The sequence below is a fragment of the Canis aureus genome, chromosome 2 (genome assembly GCF_053574225.1).
Source record: "Canis aureus isolate CA01 chromosome 2, VMU_Caureus_v.1.0, whole genome shotgun sequence".
NCBI lineage: Eukaryota > Metazoa > Chordata > Mammalia > Carnivora > Canidae > Canis > Canis aureus.
In genome coordinates this window covers 18,042,765-18,066,840 of record NC_135612.1, presented here as the reverse complement: position 1 = coordinate 18,066,840, position 24,076 = coordinate 18,042,765, and the positions used below count along the sequence as shown (strand labels likewise).

Below are 24,076 nucleotides of genomic sequence, written 5' to 3'. Positions count from 1 at the left end.
ATCTTAAAATCAATACTTATGGCACTCCCGTGGTCATTTGCAGACATGGGTATGTGAAAATTTGAGTTACCTTAAGAGCATGTTTCTAACTGTAGTCAAACAGGTGACTTTTTATGTCTTCTTATTTTAGCTCTCATAGTATTAAATGCCCTTTTCATGGTTTATTTAGTGCCACGTTTTCCTTATTTTTGTGCTGTTTTTTTTTTGTTGTTGTTGTTGTTGTTGTTTTGGTTTTATTTCACTGTTTAAAATGGCTCCCAAGCATAGTACCGAAGTGCTGGTCCTAAGTGCAAGAAGACTGTGATGTGTCTTCTGTATTATCTATCAAGGAGGCATTAGTTATAATGTGAGTGGTCATGACATTATTAAATAAGTTATCTTTAAACAGAAAAATACAGAAATAGTAATGTATTGATCAGTTGACAAAAGTATTGTGACCAAAGGCTTGTAGGAACCTAGCTTTGTATTTTCCCTAGGAGCGATGCTTCACTGTTCACTAATTCAGTGTTTATGGCAACTTTATAGAACATAACTACCCTGAATAATGAGAATGAATTATATTTATGTTGGAACCTTGCTTTAAAAACACCTACGATTTAGTGGAATGGTATATAAATAAGACTGTTGGAATTCTCAGAATCACTTTATTCTAATAAACATCAGAAGTACCTGTCTATGTCAGTATTTTATATAACCCAGCAAATATTAAGGATCAAGGTCAAAATTAATTTATGCCACTCTAACTAAGGCTCTCCTAGTTTTGCCTCAATCCACCTGGTAGGTGGCCAAATAAAACATAAACAGGATGTACAAGAACATGTTTCTTACTTCAAAGTACATAACTTAAATGAAAAGACATTGGGAAGAAGAAATATTTCTTACATAGAGAAGCACCTTTCCTCTCAACCTCATTAAAGAACAAGAATTGCCTTGAGTGGGAGAAAGGTTATCACAAATCCTTTCCTCTATGAGGCTGCAAGAGGACAGTCTCTGGCATTGGATACCAAGTTAGGGAGTTTTCAATTTTGTGGAAAGGTTTTGAATGCAATTATGGAGAGGGGCTCTTGGGAATTACATTAAAATATTATCCATAATTATTGCCTAAACATCTCTCAGAAGATTAGCCTTGGCAGGGAATCAGGCACAAGGAAGTGAGAATTGGGAAGGGCACATTTGAACCTGGGAGAAAGATCAGGAAAAGTCTAGAGTAAGACAGTGGTTCTTAAACACCAGAGGGATTTAAGAAACATACCAGAAACCAGCTAAAATACAAACGCCCAGGGGTTCTAACTGAGTAGGAATAGTGAGGGTCCCGGGAATCCTGATCCAGATGGTCCCGGGCCAGACTTTTGGTGCGGATGCTGTCCATGGCCAGCATAGAGGACTTGGGATGCCTGCGGGAAGAGTCCTTCCTACCACTCACCTGAATGCACTTCTGTGCGTTATCCCAAGGATATAAGGCTTTGGTGGGATGATTCTCTGGGAGAAGATTATCAAGAATGTGCTGAGGAGACAGGAGGATGAAGAGTTCTGAAAACAAGATTTGCCTGTATATTACTGTTTTTGTTCCTTTTGGGGGGTTTCTAAAGCCATTGGAAAAAGGATGTGTGGGCATTATTCTGGCATGAGGAATTCTACAGTTAAAGTCGTAATATTCATTGCTTTTCAATTTATGTTTTGATGTTGGTGATTCATGGGAAGGAAAATTTAGCTTCCTAAAATTTTAAACACTTGCATCTACGTGCCAAAAAACTGATGTCCCCAATCGTAATACATTTCACATACTTACTTCCATGGACAACTTCCTGACTTTAAAAATGAGCTACGTGTATTCCTTGGGGTTACTAACCAGGGCCACTTTTTCATTCACTCATCATCAAATTTGTTTCATCAACAAATCTGTATGGTATTTAAAGTACATTTAGTGCTGGTAAGCTTACATTCCAGTGGAGAAGACAGACCAACAGCATGTACAACAAATAAATAGTAAATTATATATTATATTAGAGAGTGTTAAGTCCCGTGGGAAAACTCCTACATGGGAAAATATACAGAGAGAGAGATGGGATTCAGCAGGACGGGAGAGGCTGTTTATAATTTTAAATGGGGTTTTACCTCTCCTTTGAGTAAAGACTTTTGGAAAATGAGGTGAGTGACCATGTAGAATTCCAGGCAGAGGGACTGGCCAGGGCATAAGCCCTAAGGCAGAGAGCCCGTGTGGAATATAAAAGGAAAGGAAGAGCAAGGATCAAGGGAAGTGTGGCCAGACAGCTCTGTTGGGTGGGTGCGTGGGGGATGAAGTCACCATGATGAGAGAGGAGATCCAGAGAGTCTGGAGGGAGCCTCATATGCCACCGTAACAATTTTGGCTTTCACCATGAATTAAATGGGGATCCATTAATTGAGTTTGAGCAGAGAAGTGATTTGAGCTCACTTTTGAGATCACTCAGAGTGAAGTGAGTGAAGTGAGATCACTGGCTGTCATGTTGGGGGTAGCTTACTAGAGGGCAAGGCTAGAATCAGGAAACATTTGGGAGGTCAGCACAGAAATTTACCAAGGGGGTCCCAGCAACTTAGGTAGACTAGGGCAGTCAGTAGTAGTGAAGAGGATGAGAAGCAGTTGCAATCTGGATATATTCTGAAGGCAGAGCCAGGTAAGCTTCCTAATAAATTAGATGTGAGATGTAAAAGAATTCGAGGATGTGTCTCCGGATTGAACAAATGAAGGACAGAGGTGGCATTAACTGAGGTGGCATCCTGTATGTCACCTAGCACTGTACCACTTTCAAAAGCCAGTCAGTATGAACTGAAACAAATTGAGGCATGAGTATGCATTGGTTAAGTGTAGCCTCCAGAGGTTGACTGCCTAGGTTCTAATCTTAACTCACCACCTCGTAGCTGTGTGGCTTTGAGTAGGTTGCTTAACTTCTCTGTGTCGCAAATTTGTTCTGTGAAATGGGGATGACAATAGTACCTACTTTGTAGAGTTGATAAGACTTAGTGAATTCATACATGAAAGCATTTAAAAAACAAATTGGAATGTATGTGTTAGCTAAGAGTCCTATTTAAATGCTAGATATAAAGACGTTGCAACTCTTTTTCCCATTTCTTGCCATAATGAGTCACTCGGTGACTTTTAGTTAGGAAGTTGTAAACCTTTCTGGGAACTTCAGAATAAAGGTTAAGTATGATTTTCATTTGCCTGTTTGTCAGATGAGTGTTAAAGGAACAAAAGAAATAATACTTGGACCTGCCAGAGGAAATGCACACATATTCAGATATTAACATTGAAGGCAGTTTTTCTCAGATTTATGCTTCAGCCTGTAATTACGTTAGAATAAAGAGGGGAAATGTTCAAAAAAGAGACCTTAGATATCGTCTAGTTTAACCCAGTCTTTCTTCATTCCACATTGTTATGTAATCCAGACACAGTGTCCTGGTGTCGCCTGCTCAGGAGCAACTAGACCTCTGATATTGACAGAAGATCAACTCCAGCCCCTTTTATAAATATGGAGGAAGAAACTCAGCATCTATCTCAGTATTTTCAGTAATCCTTGAGGGGCTTTTTTACATTTCTCTTCCTTCTTTTCCAGTTTGCTGTTCTCTCTTGAGATCTCAGGCTCCGCCCATCTCCGATGTCTTTTTCCCCATCCTGTTCCTAGCATTGGACACAGCCTGGATTACTCCCATTTCACAAAGCATCATTCATACAAGGTCAGGAGCACAAAGACTTTATTGGAATTGGAATTCGTGTTAACAATAAAGGGTTACAGTACAGGAAACAACTTCAAAATCATTACTGTCACTCTTCTAAAAACTAGCAGTTAATTCCCACTATGGAGAGAGAATTTCTGTGTCTCCTGAGCATATTGCTTCTAGTTATATTTTTGAGGTCACAGTTCTCTTCTCTCCCAAGTCACCCCTGTCTCCAAGCCTCGTATTCTTCTTCTATCTTGCAAAACAGTTTAAACTGGAACTAAACTTTTGCCTTGTAAACTATGTCTCTCAGTGTTTCCCCTTCCATAGCGAGTATTATATTGGTATATTGGTAAACACAGGAGACATTTATTCCAACCCCATCAGTTGTGTCACCCAACCACCCTAGAAAGCAAAACCTGGGATTTATTCATTCAATGACATTAATTGAGCTCCTGTGTCAGGTACTGGGCTGGGCCTTGGCCAGGTAACAACAAGCAAATGAGGTAGTGACTCTGTACTCACCGAATTATGGTCAACTGGCATAGGTAGATGATATTTTAAAAAAAAATGTACACTGCAAATTATAAAGAGTATCAAGAGAAAAAGTACTGTGAGGGTTTCTAGCAGACTGAGCTCATCTGGTGCAGGTGGATTAAAGAAGGCTTCCTGGAACTGAGATGAGATCTGAAAGATAAGGAATAAAGGGTGCAAACCTGGAAGGCTGAGAGCAAAATGAGCTACTAAAAGGCAAGTGTGGCTTAGGCAGGAGAGCGAGACAGAAGGTAGACTCTGCAGGGTCTCAGGTAATACTGACTGTAACGTGGTCGATATCAAGGGGAACCACCTGTCAGTAAGCCACTCTGGCTGCTCCAGGAGAGAATGGACTAGAAGGAGCAGACGTAGAAACCGGAGGCCAGTGGGAGGCTGTTGGAGAAGTCCAAGCAGGAATTTATGGTGGAATAGTCTAGAATGCCAGCAGTGCACCTGGCAGATAGGGTGTGTGTCAAATTGTTTTCTCTCTCTGTGCACTGAATTACACCCCAAGGGACTTGTGCCACGTCACATCCTTCAAATAAAGAGAAACAAAGATATGCTGTTTCAGGGCTGCTCAGCCTCAGCCCTGTGAACATTTTGGATGGGATAATTCTTTGTTATAGAGGCTGTGCTGTGTTGTAGGATGGCCAGCAGCCTCCCTGACTTCTACTCACTAGGTGCCCATAGCACCTCTGCCTCTCCCCGGGTTATGACCACCCAAACTGTATCCAGACATTGCCAAATATCACCTGGAGTTTGGCAGGGGTAGGGGAGATGCAAAATCACCCCTGTTGAAAACTGGTCTGTATGAAACACAGATATTAATTTGTTTGAAAATGTCTGAGGAATGTTCAAAATTTCCAGGCTGGCTTCTCTGAAAATAATTGAGATGGAAAGCAGAGCAAAACTGAATGTTTTGGGAAGCATTCTACAATGAAATTTCAGGTTGTGTGGATAATAAAGAAAAAAGGAAACTGATTTGGAAAAGGTTTTGTCCATGATCACATTTTATATGTCATTATTTTATAAAAGATTTTATTTATTTATTCATAGAGACACCCAGAGAGAGGCAGAGACACAGGCAGAGGGAGAAGCAGGCTCCATGCAGAGATCCAGGGTTTCCAGGATCACGCCCTGGGCTGCAGGCGGTGCTAAACTGCTGCGCCACCCGGGCTGCCCTATGTCATTATTTTAAACTAAGTTTTCTAAAAGCCTTCTATCATAATAGGAAAGAAAAATACAAGAAAATCCCTTGAAGTTTTTTTTTTTTTTTTTTACTTTTAAATAATCTCTTCACCTAATGTGGGGCTCAAGCCCATGACCCCGAGGTCCAGAGTTCTGTGCTCTACCTACTGAGCCAGCCAGGTGCCCCCCAGAAAACCTTTTTTGACAACCTTATAAAAAAGATATTTCTCAAGATTTTCTTCTTTTAACTCTGACATACATAATCTCCCAGAACAACTGAGATATGCTCCTGATTATTTATATAACATTTCCTTAAGAGGAAGCAGGCAGATTGCAAACTAATACTGACAATAATTTAGAAGCATTTTGGCTGATGATTATTTTTCCTCTTCTTGAACATAGGGCCTGGATTATTTTATTTTATCTTATTTTTTTTTTTAAATTACTTATCAGGGGGAAGGTACCAAATTACTTTATTTGAAGGAAGGGAAATGAAAAAACTTCAGTTGACATTTTGGTACAGGGTCTGAATATTTTAGATTCACACAAAAAATAATTCCTGTTTAAAGCTATTAGAGATTCCACTAAACACTTTATAATTGAGGACTGGCAAAATATTATTTTGAGTAAATTACCAACTAGAAATCTCTAAATTTGGGGCACTAGCCTGGCTTAGTCAGTGGAGCGTGTGACTATTGGTTCTGGAGTTGTGGGCTCCGGCCCCACAATGAGTATAGACATTACTTAAAAATAAAGTCTTAAAAAAAAAAATCTCTAAATTTAACTAGCTGTTGGCAATGACAGTGGACCAAAAAAAAAAAAAAAAAAAAAAAAATCTAGCGCTAAATTAGTTTAAGTAATTCATGACTTGCTTTAAAGAAGGTAAAATCAGATTAAGGATTTTAATGTCATGGGTCTGATTGGGAGTGGATCTTTTTGTAGTACATCAGGCTTTCCCTTGTCCCTGCGCCCGCCTCCTAAAGCCCTCCCTGCTTCTCTAGGTTCGTATAATCATAAACTGTCTTTTTGGCAGACTCCTCTCAAAAGCTTCATGGCAAGAATTCTCTTGGATTTTGTTTGTCCTTTCCCTTTTATAGATCTGTTCAATTGAATGATCTGTGCTTCAGTTTCCAAATCATTATTGGCAGAAAACTGGAGTTTAGAAAGATTTATTGTTTTTAATTTAAAGCATTGCATTCTGAATGTAGACTATGAAATATAATCTTTGCTAGGACCATTTCTTCTCTTTCTTTTTTTTTTTTTTTTTTTTTTTGCTAGGCCCATTTCTTAAACTCCAAACACTTCAGCACCATCACACAGTCCAGGAGCTCTTAATATTGTTTCCAACTTTTCCTGCAGGATATTTTTTTCTTTCAGAGAAATGTTTACTTGCAAGACCAGCAGGAGCTTGTAAGTATCTGAGCTAACAAACACTGTGGGATCACACTAGAATTCCCTTTAGGCACTTTCACATTTTAAAATCTTGAAAGATTTTGATCTTTCCTTCACACAATTGATCACTGAAGCAAAACTCTGAAACATAATCATCAGATCATCAGAACATTTTGCACCGTGTGTTTTGCACGTCAGCCTAGCAAAAGCACACAACTTTCTCCAGAGGCCGATAGGCCCCGATGGAGCCTACGTGTCACAGCAGACGGAGCACGTGTGCTCAATGTGGCTTTTTCTCTAACATATACAATCTGTGTCTCACAGACCGCAGTTCCTGCCTACAATCTGGACAATCCAGTTCTTCCTTTGCAGTGATTTACATTAAGAGAAAACAGTACCCCTGCTGTGTCATTTTCCATTTCATATGCACTATGTCTTAGAGAAACAATATACATAACAGTCAATGGGTGGCAAATACTGTCTCCGAATGGAATTTTTGGATTAGAAGGAGACTTAGAGGGATCCCTGGGTGGCGCAGCGGTTTGGCGCCTGCCTTTGGCCCAGGGCGCGATCCTGGAGACCTGGGATCGAATCCCACGTCAGGCTCCCGGTGCATGGAGCCTGCTTCTCCCTCTGCCTCTCTCTCTCTCTCTCTCTCTCTCTCTCTCTCTGTGACTATCATAAATAAATAAAAATTAAAAAAAATTAAAAAAAAAAAAAAAAAAAAAAAAAAAAAAAAAGAAGGAGACTTAGAAAACTAGTTCATGCCCAGATATTCATCAAAAGAGAGGCAAAATATTGCAGTGCATAGAAAAAACCTGTCTTCTAGTCCTGTGGAAACTGTGTGTGTGTGTGTGTGTGTGTGTAAGTTGTTTAGCTTTTCTGACCCTGTTAGCTCTTTTGTGAATAACATCATATTCATACACTTCAAGATGTCTTTGAGTTGACGATGCACCATTATTTTAGGTATCATTAAGGAAGAAAAATATGATAGGTGGGGGAATGGGTGAAATAGGTGATGAGGATTAAGGAGTGCACTTGTCATGACAGGCACTGGGTGATAAAAATAAGAACTAGGGGAACCCTGAGTAGCTCAGTGGTTTAGCGCCTGCCTTCAGCTCAGGGCATAATCCTGGAGACCGGGGATCAAATCCCATACTGGGCTCCCTGCATGGAGCCTGCTTCTCCCTCTGCCTGTGTCTCTGCCTCTCTCTCTGTCTTTCATGAATAAATAAATAAAATAATTTTAAAATAATAAAAAATAAAATAACTAAAAAAATAGGTGTAGACATCTAGGTCAATGGACAAGATTAAGAGTTCAGAAATAGACCCACATTCAAAACATTAATTGATTTTTTTTGTTTGTTTGTTTACAAAGACACTAAGGTAATTCAATACTGGATAGTTTTTTTTTTTTAATAAATGGTCATGGAATATGCGGATATTTACATGGAAAAAATAAATGTGACCCTTAAATAAAAAAAAATGATGCCAATTAAAGTATGACATAATTCATTTTATTACTTAGAATTATTGCTTACTTTTGATATTTGTGTTTTTTTTTAATTAGCCTTTTTTTAAAAAATTAAGTAAGCTCTACCCCTAACATGGGACTTGAACTCATGACTTCGATATCTACTTTTGATGTTTTTTTATTAAATATTTTATTTATTTATTGATGAGAGACACAGAGAGAGAGAGACAGAGACATAGGCAGAGAGAGAAGTAGGCTCCCGACAGGGAACCTGATGCAGGACTCGATCCTAGGACCCTGGGATCGTGACCTGAGCCAAAGGCAGACAGATTCTCAACCACTGAGCCATCCAGGCATCCCTATGTTTGATATTTGAAAGAGTTCTTTTAGACTTAGATATAGATATAAATTTTTGTGGTACTTTACTCTTTAATTTTTTTTTTCTTTTTAATTTTAGAGAGACAAAGAGCAATGTGGGGAGGTCAGGGGCAGAGGGAGAGGGAGAGAGAAACTCAGACTCTGTGCTGAGCATGGAGGAACTCTACAAGGGGCTGGATCTTAGGACCCTGAGATCATGACCTGAGCTGAAAACAGGAGTTGGTTGCTTAACTGACTGCACCACCCAGGTGCACCAGTACTTTACTCTTGTATATAAAAAAAGAAAAGTAGAAACCAAATAATCAGTTAAGGTATTCTGAAATTTTCCTTGGAGTCCAGCTCTTCAGATTTACTTTTGAGTCACATTTATCAATGCCTATGGATATTGGTTGTTAATGCAGCATTTTCTAAAAGACAGCTTTACTATGGTTATTATACATTCTCCGCTCCCACCCCCCAAGCTTCTAACCCTATTTATAAGTTTTGAAGCTGTTGCTTTTTTCATCTTATCCAAAGGTGTTATCAGAAGGCTTCTGGACAAGAGCTACAACTCAACTGGTCCGAAAATGACGTGTGCTTAGAGTTTTTGTGCTGCCACCAGAAATAACTACAGGTTTGTGCATAGTCAGTGGCAAGTGCATCATAATCCTTGCTTAGCCAACAAAGATAGGAAGATACTAACCAGTTTCAGAGATATTAAAATGTGAAGTAAGAGTGTGTTTTTTAGAATCCAAGTATTGATTCAAAAAACCAAAAGAGGTCATTGTGACTTTGTAGAATGAGTTAGTATATTTTAAACATCATGCCTGTGTAGTACTTTTTAATTTAGGTATTCCCATGTTCAATGGAATAACAAGAGAGGAGAGTATTGCCATGGAGACTATTATTCCTGCTAGGTTTTAGAAGGAAAATGTAAGACTCAGAGGTCAAGCAGCTCCCTAAGGGGTGTTATTTTTAGGGATCAAAGTGGTCACCTTTCCCCCCTACTATGTCTTAGGTCCCCGCTAGAATCTCTGAAATTCAAAGTATTTAAATTCTTTTAGGGAAGTTGCTTGTTAAAAGCACAGACAATCTAGAAACGGGGATGTGATAATCTATTATTAGTCAATAACACCTTGGCTTCAAGTTGTTTATCAGAATAATTTTGGAATCGACAGCCTAGTTAGAAACTAATCTATAGGCAGGTAGTAAGAAGAGCATAGTCACAAAGTAATAAACACGTACAAGGTGGCAGAGTATGGCATAAAATAAATATATCGATGCTGTACACGTTAACAGGATCACAGCCGACCTACCCACAGCAAATGACCATGTTAACTGACCGTAAAGATCTTGAGATGGACAGCTGATTCTAGAAATGCTCTACGTATCTATCAAGTCTTGTCTTCAGGGTGTTTAAAAAAATGATGATGTTCTTCAAAATGGGCTGTTGTAGCCTGGTGGAAAACGAATAGACAATTTGCTGAGTGATTTTTGAGAACTTCCTACACCTGTTTTATCCCTCACCTTCCTCTTCCATAATGGGGGTGGTAACCATGCTCACGTGTAAACAGGAGCATCCCTTTCACTTTGCTCTCTACAGGCTACCGTCATGGTCACTAAATGCATTGCTGCCATTTCTGGCCTCACATCACATAACAACATTCAGTGGAAGAAGATACAATGTTTTTTCCTTCTGTTTTCCTTTAAGGGAGAGGAAATATTTCCTGGTTGCCTTGTGGTTCATTGGCTAGACTTCATTCACATGATCTTTTTTAACCCGTCTCTGGCAAGTGGAGAGGGTTTACTGTGATCGCCTTACTGACTAGGATTCACTCCTTCGTCACCTGCGAGGGATGGATGCCCTGAGCAAGTGGGAATTCTGTCAACAATGAAGTAGGTGGGAATGGCTGTAAACTGGCCCACCTAACAGTTCTGTTCTGCTATTCCTTAGGATTACTGGAAAACTAAGTGATAGAACCTTTTTCTTTTTTTTTTGGTAATGAAAGAACTTCTGTGAAGTACTTAGTAATAAGGATGGCATTGGCAAATAAATCTCTGATACCTGCTGGGTGCAGTACTTTGTCCTATACATGTAGAGCTGTCAATATACAGTATTCATCACAAAAGCTTCATGAGGTATTTGTGTAATTGTGATCTCCTTTTTACATATGTGGAAACGGCACAGAGTGGTTAAGTAACGTGCCTAAGATTTTGCAGCTTGTAGGTGGCTACGCAGTGTGGTCCTGGAGCACATGGGCTTAACCATACTCCTGGTAAATAGTAAGTGTTCAACCTCTGTTACCTCCTACTATCATTGTGTTGACCTACATTCCTTAAGCAGCCTTTACAGATTTTTGTCTTCTTATTCTGGTCTTTGAAGAGAAGGAAAGATACATTTAAAAAATGTATAGGAAGGGGTTTGAATAAAAATGGAATAGAAGCGTTTTTCAAATTTATGTCATAGCCTGTTAGTGGGTTATAAAATCTATTTAATGAGTCACAATCAGCATTTAAAGGGATAAAATACAATGCAATAGGATAAAATAAAACATTGGAATCAGATAAAAAAATACCAGCTGTACCCCTTATAATGACTCTTGTTTCCCTTTCAATTACATGTTTATTTTAGGTATTTGTTCTAGGTTGTCAAGTAAATTTTTTTTTTTTTTTAATTTTAGGTCGTGGTCAGAAAAAGCTAGAAAAATCTACTGTAAAGTCTTGCTACTCAAAGAGTGAACAAACAGCATCACAACACCTGGGAGCCAATTCAAAATGTAAACTCAGACTCCACCCCAGGACCTGCTGTTTGGGAATCTGCATTGTAACAAGATACCTAGGTTTTTCTTCTATGCTCCTTGAAAGTAAAGAAGCCCTGTTCCAATACTGGCTGTTCTCTGCCTAATTACATGTGCCCTCAGGTGTGAGGAGAGGAGAAGTGAATGTAGTTTGAAAAAGATGATCAAGTGATCTGCTCCTCAAGTTCCTTTTTTTTTTTTTTTTTTTAAGATTTTATTTATTTATTCATAGAGACACAGAGGGATGGAGAAGCAGGCTCCATGCAGGGAGCCTGATGTGGGACCCCATCCTGGGACTCCAGGATCACGCCCTGGACCGAAGGTGGCGCTAAACCGCTGAGCCACCCAGGCTGCCTTCCTCAGGTTCCTTTAAGTTGACTTCTCTATGGAATAACTCAGAGAAATAGCTCACTGACTTTCTTTTTTCTTTTCTTTTTTTTGGACTGAACGTTGATTTTTTTTCTAATTAGCTGATTTTACACACACATACTGTATATACACACATTTCTAGTTTCTCTTGAAAAAACTGGAAAATCTGACAACACAAAGCTAATTTTCTCCAAGGCAGCAGTCAGCTGGAGCTGAGTACTGTCGGTACACTTTGGACAGAGCACTAATCCCCAATCCGCTCCACTCCCCAGGCACACAGCCTGCTCCTATGTAGTACCTGCGTGGTCCCTGAAAGCATTCACTTTTATGATCCCTGCCCTGCTCTATATTATCCTGATTTAAAATTTTTCTTCAGAGAGCTTAATCTGTGATCATTAGATCTTCTTTGGACTTTCCTACTGAGAATGATTAAAAAAAGATTAGGCTCTGCACCAGCAACATAATTTATCAAAAGTATATTATCTCAATTATAACAAAAATATATGGCTTTGGACCTCCTGTTGCTTGTCTTCTGTGGTTTTTAGATTTCTTCTTCTATTCTGCTTCTAAGAAAGACAACACAAGACAGAACTAACCAAGGCTTCTCTGTCTTAGCTCATCCATACTTCATGGCTGAATGGATGGTGTAAGGATAGGAAGCTGACCAGAGACACTTTCTTTAGAAGCTTCATTAATTATGATCATCCTCTCAGTTGGTACCTCACAGGTAGCCCTTCTTTTTGTATGGTAGTTCTTTGCTTTCACGAGGATGAAGCCTTAATCATAAAAAGATTAAGTACTGGTTACACCCACAGGCTGCCATAGTGAAATACTGTAGACTAAGAGGCTTGAAAGATAGATATTTATTTTCTCACAAATCTGGAGGTTGGCAAGTCCAAGATCAGGATGCCAATGTGGTTGGGCTCTGGTGAGAGCTCTCTTTCTGGCTTCCAGATGGCCACCTTTTTGCCGTGTCCTCACGTGGCAGAGAGAGAGAGAGAGAGAGACAGAAGGAGAAATCTGTCATCGGCTTCTTCTAAGGCCATAGTCCTACCAGATTAGGGCATCACCATTTTGACTTCATGTACCCTAAATTCACTTTTAAAGATCTTGTCTTCAGATAGTTACGTTGGGCATTAGGGCTTCACCATATGAATTAGAGGGGGGCCAGATTCAGTTTATAGCAGTGCCCACATGTTAATCATTACCCAAGCATTTTTTGAGCATCTGCTCTGTACTCAGGCTGGACCAGGCATTGTGATGGTTGGAAGTGTGGTGGGATGGGATGAAATACTCACTGAGGAGGCAATCATAAACTAGAACAAATGCTGTGAGGTAGAATAAATGCTGTAGGAACTTCAGAGTGGCAGGGATCAATGAAGATTGAAATGGTCCAAAAGCCTTATGGAAGAGTTGAGGCTTAAGCTAGGATTTTAGAACTGGTGAAAGGAAGTAAGAAATGACAGGATAAGAACCCAGACCAGGAGGGTAGTAATGGGAATGGAGGAAAAGGGCCAGGTACCAGAGAGGTCTTACAGAAAGCACTGAAAAAACTTGCTAACTGACTGGCATAGAGAGGACTTCATAACCGAGACATGGAGAGAAAGGGTGAGGAGAGTGGTTCTTTTAACATAGATCAGAAATTCCAAGGGTGAAAGAACGTATGGGGGTGGTGTTAGGTACATGGGGAAAGATAAATTCTTTTAGAAATAACAGTTTTTAGAAACTGGAGAATTTGCTAAATAAAATATCTGTGTTATCATTGAGAATAAGGGCAAGGAGATGAGAAAAAGTAGGACTGGAGATAATAGGTATTTGAATCATTATCATAGGGTTGATAATTGAGGCTAAGGAAATGAAACATCTCTTTGAGAAAGTATTTAAAGAGATTGTAGAGAGATGTATGGAAAGAAAAGAGTGAATAATTGTCATGACTCCTAAGGATCTAGCAACAGCACATGGCGTGGTGGTGTATGACTATTGAAAATTTAATGGATTTAGTTCTGATTTTCTCAGGGTATACACAGCACTTAGTGTTTTGTAAAATGAACATTTGTTGGTCAGTTTGGTGACTGAATGGATGAATGTTAGAAGTTTAAAGTCCAAAGTGCCTGTTGTTCATCAGAGATGTTTTCAGGTTGAGCAGCTTTCCCACTTCCATTTAACTGATTGTTTTGACCATTAATTATTACTTACACACTGAAGAGTTGATGAGGTAAAATGTTTCTCCCATCACATGAAGGGGTTAATCAGCTCAGTTTTCAGAGGAGTCATCTGACTGTCATACTCGTCCAGGTGCATTCACTAAGGCATTCCCAGTGGGCGGGGATCCTGGAAAATTATTATGCTGTGACCTAGTTTTCCCTTTGGAACCAGGTCCTCTCTCCTGGGCCTGTCTCAGCCTTCCCTTGGCAGTTCTGTGCTCATTGACCTTTCTCTTTGCACCAGCAGCTGCTGCTGATGGTCCAGTCTGCTTCTGGGAAGACAAGGTGTAGTTAGTGGTCTGCCTTTGAATTTCCTACTCCTCCGTTGGAGCTCAGAGCTGCTCACAACTGAACCCAATATTTTAGATCCTCCAACCTCTTCTCATCTCCTAGCAGTATTTGCCATTCTAGTGTCTAGTTCTTCTGGAGTCCTGGTGTGGATAAATGAATTTTATGCTACCTTGTGGCTTTCTGATGACAAAGCCTTGATTCAGATAAGGGGTTAATTAATAATATTTGTAGTGTTATAATAAAATTCTAGGACTTTAAATCCAGACAATCTTGGATGTGAATCATTAGGCTTTCATCTTGACAGGTGTGTGATTTGAGATGGCTGCTCAACCCTTCTTGAAAACAGTTTCCCCAGCTAAAACATAAGTGTAACCACTGTCTTTGAAATTGGCTATAAGGATAAACAAGGCAGATGTACATCAAGAGACCTCGCCCAATACCTGGCGTATTGTAGGGGCTTTGTAGGGCAGTATTTTATATGACAGGCCAAAGCAAAATACACGTGTGTCATTTCTCTACTTCACAAATCACTCCACGTGGACTTATGAGGAAGAGGGTTAAGGCATACAGACATACAGTCTTTCCCCTAATTTAGCAATATATACTCCAAGCTCTACCTGGTCAGAGCTTTTCGATTTCTATGATGTTATTTTGTTAGCTAGTGCTTCAACGTACTGAAGAATAGTACCTTAGAGAACCAAACAAGTTAATAGATTTTCCTTAAATTGGAGCAATTTTCTTCTCCTTTATTGAATCAAGAAAGCTAACTGTCAAAGAAGCATAGAATGGTGTAGATAATACCCTAAGGTAACAAAACTCTATTATGTTGTATTCCATTAGAACTGAGCTGAGGGTATTTGGGAAGGAAATTTCACTGTGTAATAAGAGGGGATTGTAGCCCGAACTTTATACTGTTTTTCTCCAGGGTTTTCTATTGTGTACTTTAGTAGCGTTATCCCAAATAGAGATATCCCAGGTTCACTTTTTACTCTTGAGAGAATCTAGTGTTAACATAAATTGGAGATTATCTTTGAAGTAAACAACATTAAGGTGAACAGAGAAATATTCAACTTCCTTTCAAAGGAACATTTCTACTTGCCTATCATCTTCCTCCCTCCGTTTATGTAAGCCAGAATCACTGGTATCTTTCCCACAAAAGCAGGCAGGTGACTTTGCAGCTGTTCCTGAATAACAGCCAGATCTTTTCAGAAGTCTTACTCTCTTCTGACTCGTAAACCAACTGAGGCTCAACTACTCTATGAATTAATTTTTGTTGTCGTGAGTTTTAGAAAACCAAATACATTCCTTATTTACTAGTCCTGTCCTGAAATGTTTTGGATCTGTATCTTAGCATTAGGAGTATATGCTGAAATTGCTCAGTGCTATAGGTAAAAATACATATCTTCATGTTAGAATTGGGAAGAGTCTAATTACCTTAAACAAGAAAGAGACTTTTGTCTAAATAACCAAACCAATCCCAAATTGCATGTAGGCACACCTCATTTTATTGCACTGTGCTTTATTGCACTTTGTGAATACTTTGTTTTTTTGCAGATTGAAGGCTGGTGGCAAGCTTGTGTGGAGCAAATCTTTGGGGGCCTTTTTTCCAATAGCATTTGCTTATTACTCTGTGTCCCTGTGTCACATTTTGGTAAGTCTCCCAATATTTGAAACTTTTTCATTATTTATTGTATTTGTTATGGTGATCTCTGATCAGTGACTTTCGATGTTGCTCTTAAAATTGTTTTGGGACAGTGTGAACCACACCCTTGGAAGACCGTGAACATAAGTGACAAATGTGTGTGTCTCCTGATGGGTTATACCCCATCTCTCTATCTCTCCTGCCTCCTTCTTCCCTGAGACACAACAATATTGAAATGAGGCCAATTAATAACCCTCTGATGGCCTCTTAGTGTTCAAGGGAAAGGAAGAGTCACATGTCTCTCACTTTAAATCAAAAGCTGGAAATAAATAAGCTTAGTGAGAAAGACACGTCAAAAGCTGAGATAGGCCAAAAGATAGGCTGCTTGTGCTAAATAGCCAAGTTATGAATGCAAAGGAAAGGTTCTTAAAGGAAATGAAAAATGCCACTCCAGTGAATAATGTGATTGATAAGAAAGTTAAATAGCCTATTGCTGATATGGAGAAAATTTTAATGGTTGACTATAAGACCAAACTAGCCATGACATTCCCTTAAGTCAAAGCCAAATCCAGAGCAAGGCCCTCTCTCTCTTCAGTTGTATGAAGGCTGAGAAAAGTGAGGACACTGCAGAAGAAAAGTCTGAGGCTAGCAGAGCTTGGTACATGAGATTTAAGGAAATAAGCCATCTCTATAACAATAACAGTGCGAGGTGAAGCAGTGGGTGCCTGATGGAGAAGTGGCAGCAAGTTATTTCGAAGGTTTAGCTAAGATAATTCATTAAAGTGCCTACACTGAGCAACAGATTTTCGCTGTCGATGAAACAGCTTTATACTGGAAGAAGATGCCATCTAGGACTTTCATAGCTGGAGAGGAGAAGTCAATGTCTTGCTTCAAAGCTTCACAGGATAGGCTGACTCTCTCATTAGGGGCTAATACAACTGGTGACTTTAAGTTGACACCAATGCTCACTTACCATTCTGAAAATCCTAGGGCCCCGAGGACTTATGCTAAATCTACTCAGCCCGTGCTCCATAAATGGAGCAACAGAGCCTAGATGACAGCACAATATGTTTACAACATGGTTTGCTGAATATTTTATGCCCACTGTTGACATCTACTGCTCAGAAAAAAAAAAAAAAAAAAAAAAAAAAGATTCCTTTCAAAATATCACTGCTGTGCTTGCTTCAGCAGCACGTGTACTAAAATTGGGATGATACAGAGAAGATTAGCATGGCCCCTGTGTGAGGATGACACGCAAATTCATGAAGCGTTCCACAAAATATCACTGCTCATTGACAATGTGCCTGGTCACCCAAGAGTTCTGATGAAGATGGACAATGAGAAGAATGTTGTTCTCATACCTGCTAATATTATATCCACTTTGCAGCCCAGGGACTAAAGAGGAGTTTTGACTTTCAAGTGTGTATATATGTATGTATTTTTTAAAACAGATTTTATTTTTAAATAATCTCTACACCCAACATGGGGCTCGAACTTAACAACCCCAACATCAAGATTCTCTTGCTTGATGATTGAATCAGACACCCCAACTTTCAAGTGTTAATTATTTAAGAAATATATTATGTAAAATCAAAGCTGCCATGGATATAGTGATTCCTCTGATGGATCTGGGCAGTCAGTTGAAAACCTTCTGGAAAGAATTCACCATGTTAGATGCCATTAAGAAAATTTGTGATTCATGAGAAGAGGTAAAAATATCAATATGAAAAGGAGTTTGGAAGAAGTGATTCCAGGCCTCATGGATGACATTGAGGAGTTTAACTTCAGTGGAGGAAGTAAGTGCAGATGTAGTGGAAAGAGCAAGAAAACTAGAATTAGAAGTGGAGCCTAAAGATTGCTAGAACAATCTTGATAATTGGCTCAATTGCTAGAACATCATGATAAAATTTGAACAGATGAAGAGCTACTTCTTATGGATGAGCAAAGTGGTTTCTAGGGAGGGAATCTACTCCTGGTGAAGATGTTATGAAGACTGTTGAAATGACAATAAGAGATTTAGAATTTTACATAAACTTAGTTAATAAAGCAGCAGCAGGGTTTGAGAGGATTGATTTCAATTTCGATAGTTCTACCATAGGTAAAATGCTATCAAACAGCTTCACATGCTACAAAGAAATCATTCATGAAAGGAAGAGCCAGTTAATGTGGCAAAATTCATTGTTGTCTTATTTTAAGAAATTACCACAAGAAAGGGTTCCTGCCTGGCTGCTCAGTTGGTAGAGCACGTGACTCTTGATCTCAGGGTCATGAGATCCACTTTGGACACAGAGTTTACATAAAACAAAAAAGAAATGACTACAATCACCCCAATCCTTAGCAACCAGCACCCTGATCAGTCAGCAGCCATTAACCCTCCACCAGCAAAAAGATTATAAGTTGCTGAAAGCTCTCATGATGGTTAGCCTTTTTTGGCCATAAAGTATTGTTTCATTAAGGTATACACATTGTTGGGACACCTGGGTGGCTCAGTGGTTGAGCGTCTGCCTTTGGCTCAGGGCGTGATCCCGGGATCCTGGGATCGAGTCCCACATCGAGTTCCTTGCATGGAGCCTGCTTCTCCCTCTGCCTGTGTGTGTCTCTGCCTCTCTCTCTCTCTCTCTCTGTGTCTCTCATGAATAAAGAAATAAAATCTTTTTAAAAAAAGGTATACACATTGTTGGGGTGCCTGGGTGGCTCAGTCAGTTGTGTCTCTGACTTTGATTTTGGCTCTGATCATGATCTCAGGGTCATGAGATCGAGCCCCACGTTGGGCTCCGTGCTTGGCATGGAGCCTGCTTAAAATTCTCCCTCCTTCGGGATCCCTGGGTGGCGCAGCGGTTTGGCGCCTGCCTTTGGCCCAGGGCGCGATCCTGGAGACCCGGGATCGAATCCCACGTCGGGCTCCCGGTGCATGGAGCCTGCTTCTCCCTCTGCCTGTGTCTCTGCCTCTCTCTCTCTCCTCTGTGACTATCATGAATAAATAAATAAAATCTTTAAAAAAAAAAAAAAAAAAAAAAAAAAATTCTCCCTCCTTCTCCCTCTGCTCCTCCCCTCACTGATGCTTTCTCTCTCTCTCTCTCTCTCTCAAATAAATAAATAAATAAACAAATAAATAAATCTTATAAACAAAAAAGGTATACACATTTTTTTAAAGACACAATGCTATTACACACTTAATATAGTACATTATAGTGTAAACATAATTTTTAAATGTTCTGGGATATAAAAACATTTATTTGGGGTTCCCTGGATGGCTCAGTGGTTTAGCACCTGCCTTTGGCCCAGGGTGTGATCCTGGGGTCCCGGGATCGAGTCCCGCGTCAGGCTCCCGGAATGGAGCCTGCTTCTCCCTCTGCCTGTGTCTCTGCCTGTCTCTCTCTCTCTCTCTCTCTGTCTCATGAATGAATGAATGAATGAATGAATAAAAATAAAAACCAACAAAAACACTTATTTGACTAGCTTTATTGCAATATTCACCTTATTGAAATGGTCTGGAACCGAACCTGCAAGATCTCCAAGGCATGCCTAAAGATGGATTATGTGGCATTCTGAAAGCAAGCTCTCACCTGAATTTCATCCCTGTTGCATAACAGGTAGATGGGTTGACTATTTGGCTAGAAGAAATCACAGAAGTCATGGGAAAGTCTCTTTTTACCTGATGAAGAATGAAGAAACCAAGGCCCAGAGAGTTCACTGGTGGTTACATTGGGACCAACTAGCTAGAGGAAGACTGGGAGCAGGATTCTTGATTCCTGACACAATGTGCTTTCTAAAACCCCATGGTTATTGGATGAATCGTGGCTAGCTTTTACTGTTTCAAATAAAGTAGTGGCCTACATAGTACCATATACTATTTTCTAGAGTGAAATTTAGTTGTGTAAGTTTTAGGTTGTAGTATTGGTGTAAGTATAGGGAAATAATAAATTTTACAGTAATATAAAATCTTCAAGTCCAGAACCTGAGTACAAGGTTATGATATTTTAATTCAACTATATCAGGTATTCTGAATGGAAAGGTATTGCTGGAAGAGGAATTTCATTTTTTTTTTAAGTTTTTATTTTTTAAGTACAGCCAACATGGGGCTTGAACTCACACCCTGAGGTCAAGAGTCATGTGCCCCACTGACTGAGCCAGCCAGGTGCCCCAAGAAATTTCATAGATTAAGAAGCAGGAAATGCAACATCAGAAAAGTCAGATGACTTGTTCAGTTCATTCAGCCACTTAGTGTCTGTGGACCAGAACTTAGATTTCTTATCTCTCAGATGAGTGCTCACCCCCAAACAGTAACCCAGCAGGAAAAAAAGGGGTAGCAGGGAGGGAATGTTTCCTTTGATCTATAGTGATTTCACAGTTTGGGACTAAATCTGCTCTATAAAGTGAGGAATAGCTGAATGTATTTCCTCTAAATAGATAGCTTTTCCTTATAGGTACTACATTATTAGCATGTTTTCTTTTTTGGAGGAAAGAAGGTTGTTATGGATTGAATTGTGTCTCCCAAAAAGATAGGTTGCAGCTCTAATCCCCAGTGTCTCAGAATATGACTTGATTTGGAACAGGGACATTGCAGATGTAATTAGGTAATATAAAGTTTGTGCTGTAGTACAGTGGACCCTTAATCCAGCACGACTCTGTCTGTATAAGACGAGGAGAAACTCAGAGGAGAAAGCCATGTGAAGGGACAGAGACCCTAGGAGAAGATGGCCATTAGATAAAAAAGGGCAGAGGTTCCAGCGGTGCGTCTGCAAAACAAGGACTGCCAAAGATGGGCAGCCACCACCATAGGCAAGAAGAGGCAAGGAAAGGTCTGCCTCTGTAGACTTCAGGAGTATAGCACTGCCATGATTTTGGACTTTTAGCCTCCAGAACCGTGAGAGAGTAAATTTCAGTTGTTTTAGGTCTCCTGGTTTGAAGTATTTTGTTGAGGTAGCCAGTAGGAAACTAATAACAGAGAACAATGTAATGAGGGAATTTATGGGGCTTTTCCTGGTCAGGCTGCTCAAGGCACTCATGAAAGCTCGCCAGCGGAGGTATTTGTCCACTGCTTCCCTACACAGCATGTACTCCTGTGGTTGTTTCTTCACAAGGGTTTCCTGAAGTTGACTCTCCAAATAGGAGAAATAGTAAGGAGAGAGAGTATTTTCTCCTCTGCTTTTGTCATTTTGGGATTACCAGTTTGGGAAGGGAATGCATGTGTGATTTTGCTGTTGTGGATTATGGGACCGCTTTTTATAAGGGCTGCCAGCATCCTGTTTATGTGATGTGTGTGCTGTATCTTAGTTTCCTGTTATTTTCCTCTTGTTCTAAACATCGTGAGTACTACCTTTTGGGATTCAGATCTGTCAAGATGTGTAGATTATACAAGTGTGTCTTGCACTTGAAGGTAGAAATGTTGATGATGTCCTTAAAAAAAAAAAAAAGCAAAGCAGAAACTGGCTGTTTATTCTAGCAATTTGTTTTTTGCATTTCTATCATTATTTAAGCTATTAATCATTAGAGAAAGATGATCTAATAAGTACAAATTCCTATATTCAGTAAGGATCAGATAGCAAAAATTCATGTCATCTAAAGTAATAGTAGTGTAATAATTTGACTTTCATCTGTTGTATCATCACTGTTAGACTTAGGACAATATATTTTAATTTTTCACATCCTTCTGTTTACTGATAAGACTGTTTTGTGTAACTAGTAAATCTCTAAATTATGCAAAGATGTTTTAACTCCCTATTTTAACTTTATTAATGTTCCCAGAGACCTATCAGTGCCAGAGGTAATAATCATTTTGTGTAGATTGTAAACTGATGTTGAGAATTTATGGAAGTCTTGAATTTAGAAGTAGCAAAAATCCATTTCCAGTTAGACTTAACTATAATGCATCAGAAATTCCTCAAGTCATAAGCATTTGTTTTTGTGAATCACATTAGGCTATATGATCTTAACATAAAAGTATTAGAATCTATTCTAAAGCAACTTGTTTTTCTGCTCTATAATAATCGTGACTTCAATTACCTAAGTTAGTAATTGTGAAGCTGGTTTGAGAAAATATATTCTTTTCCTTATAACTTCATGCTATTCAACAAAGACAATGATATTGGTTCTATTTCCAGTTGGGCTTGTGCATTTGGATTTTTAACTACTGGTTGTTTTGGATTTGACATATTCGTGTATTGGATTTCCATCTTCATGTATCTACTGCATTTCCTGGCTATTTTCCTAAATTTTTTTTCTTAAAAAGATTTCAGACTACATTCCTCAAAAGTCAAATTAATTTTTTAATCTCAATAAATTTTTCTCTCATGAATTGAAAAATGCATCTCCTATTGATTTTGAAATCAAGAAATAAAAAGACAAAATATTTCATCATTTAGTCATGGATGTTTTGAGAAATGCTGGTTGTTAATATAAGTATAATAATTGCCACCCATCATTATAGTAGTAGTTACAAAATTGTATCCCCAAAATATCAAGCCATAAACAGGCTTTGAGATTTAAAATGGCATGATTATTTTTCATTTATTTTTTTTTTAAACAAGATTTTATTTATTTATTCATGAGAGACACAGGCGGAGGAGAAGCCAGCTCCAAGCAGGCTCCATGCAGGGCAGTCCCATGATGTGGGACTCAATCCCAGGACTCCAGGATCACGCCCTGGGCCGAAGGCACAGCTGAGCCACCCAGGCGTCCCTAGTTTTCACTTACTAAGTTCCCAAATCCTCAGCTCACTTACAGTCTGAGACTCATGAAAACAAAGTTGCCTGTTGTGTCTTCATCTCTTACTTTTCTTTGGTGTGCTACAGAGCTTCTTAAATTTAATGTACTTACAAATTATCTAGGAATCATGTAAACAGGTATTGGGTCAGTATTCTGGGATAGACCCTGATATACTGCTTTTCTAATGCGCTTTTCAAGTGATCCATTACTGCTGGTTTGGACAACACTAGAAATACCAAGAATATATAGTAACCGCTTTTCTCCCTTCTTCTGGAAACAGATTTCTATTGGGAAACCCATTCTGTGTGGCATGAGACATAACCCAGATATTGGCCAATCAGAATCTTCCCTAACAAGTGATTTGGAGAGTCCAGATGGCTTTTCTTCCTGGAGCTATAGAAGCTGGGCTCATCTTTCTTGGCCTATTATGAAAGAATAAGGCTAATATGAAAAAGGTAAGTGAACAGAGATGAGAGACAAGTGTCCTCAGAGCATTATTTGGATTTCTGGATTCAAATGTATTTAATATAGTTCATCCTTGGAATTACTGGTTATTAGTGTTTTAGTACTTAAGCTAGTCTGAGTTTCTCCCTGTTACAATAAAAAAAAATCCTGAAAAATATAGTAAGCTTGGTCATTCAGTAAATCCTAACTGGTGATAGTTTGCTAAGTATCGATGACAATGCAGAAGCAGAGCCAGGAAACTATCAATTGTATATAACTTGAAACATGTACTTAACTCAGTCTAAAAGTATTCTAATGCAAATTAAGAAGCACTGTAGTTCATTTCCAATGTTGTAATTGACTTAGAGCATTATTTCTTTACCTAAAGATATATTATAACCTTGTACCTTCAGTGATGAAAGGGACTTTGGAGATCTTTTCCACCTTGAAGATGAAGACATCAAAATTCACACATTTTGTTCAAGGCTACATCTAAAGTTATAGAACCCAAAACCTCTATCTCCCTTTCTCATGCTATAGTTCTTCCCTTGGTCATCTTTCTTACTGTATAGACATTGTGTAGATTGCTAGCTCTTATATCTGTAAAATTGATTATAAACATATTGTCTAAACATTTGTCACACCTTATGTATGTATACAAATTTGAGAATAGGAGAGAATCATAGTATAAGGCACATATACAACTTGATAGCTAATCTAGGAGTATATAAACACTGAAGAAAGGTTATTTTCTTAATGTGGTCCAAAACTACTTCTAATGTTACAAATCACTGTGAAATCCACACATTCCTTCAGAAAAAGAATACGTACAGTTGTTCTAAAGTTTATAAAAAATATTTTTCTAAGATTAGTTAATAAAACTTAATTTATGTGCTCTTGAAATAATAGAAACTTGGGACACATCACAGCAAGAAGGAATTGGTACCTGAAAGTGAAACTACTTTACCTGGTAACAGGT

General features: G+C 39.0%; 1 long non-coding RNA gene and 1 other non-coding gene across 4 annotated transcripts in view; both read left to right on the top strand.

The window, feature by feature from the left end:
- LOC144293829 (uncharacterized) overlaps nucleotides 1-24,076 on the top strand; it is a 130,075-nt gene that overhangs the window by 101,349 nt on the left and 4,650 nt on the right. For all 3 annotated transcript variants that reach the window (XR_013361147.1, XR_013361146.1, XR_013361145.1), the window contains 4 exons: nucleotides 11,323-11,418; nucleotides 15,858-15,954; nucleotides 22,934-23,108; nucleotides 24,007-24,074. This is a non-coding gene — a long non-coding RNA (uncharacterized LOC144293829). The remainder of the gene's footprint in view (nucleotides 1-11,322; nucleotides 11,419-15,857; nucleotides 15,955-22,933; nucleotides 23,109-24,006; nucleotides 24,075-24,076) is intronic.
- On the top strand, nucleotides 17,121-17,227 carry LOC144304223 (U6 spliceosomal RNA). Its single transcript, XR_013371165.1, has one exon. It is a non-coding gene; the product is annotated as a U6 spliceosomal RNA (small nuclear RNA).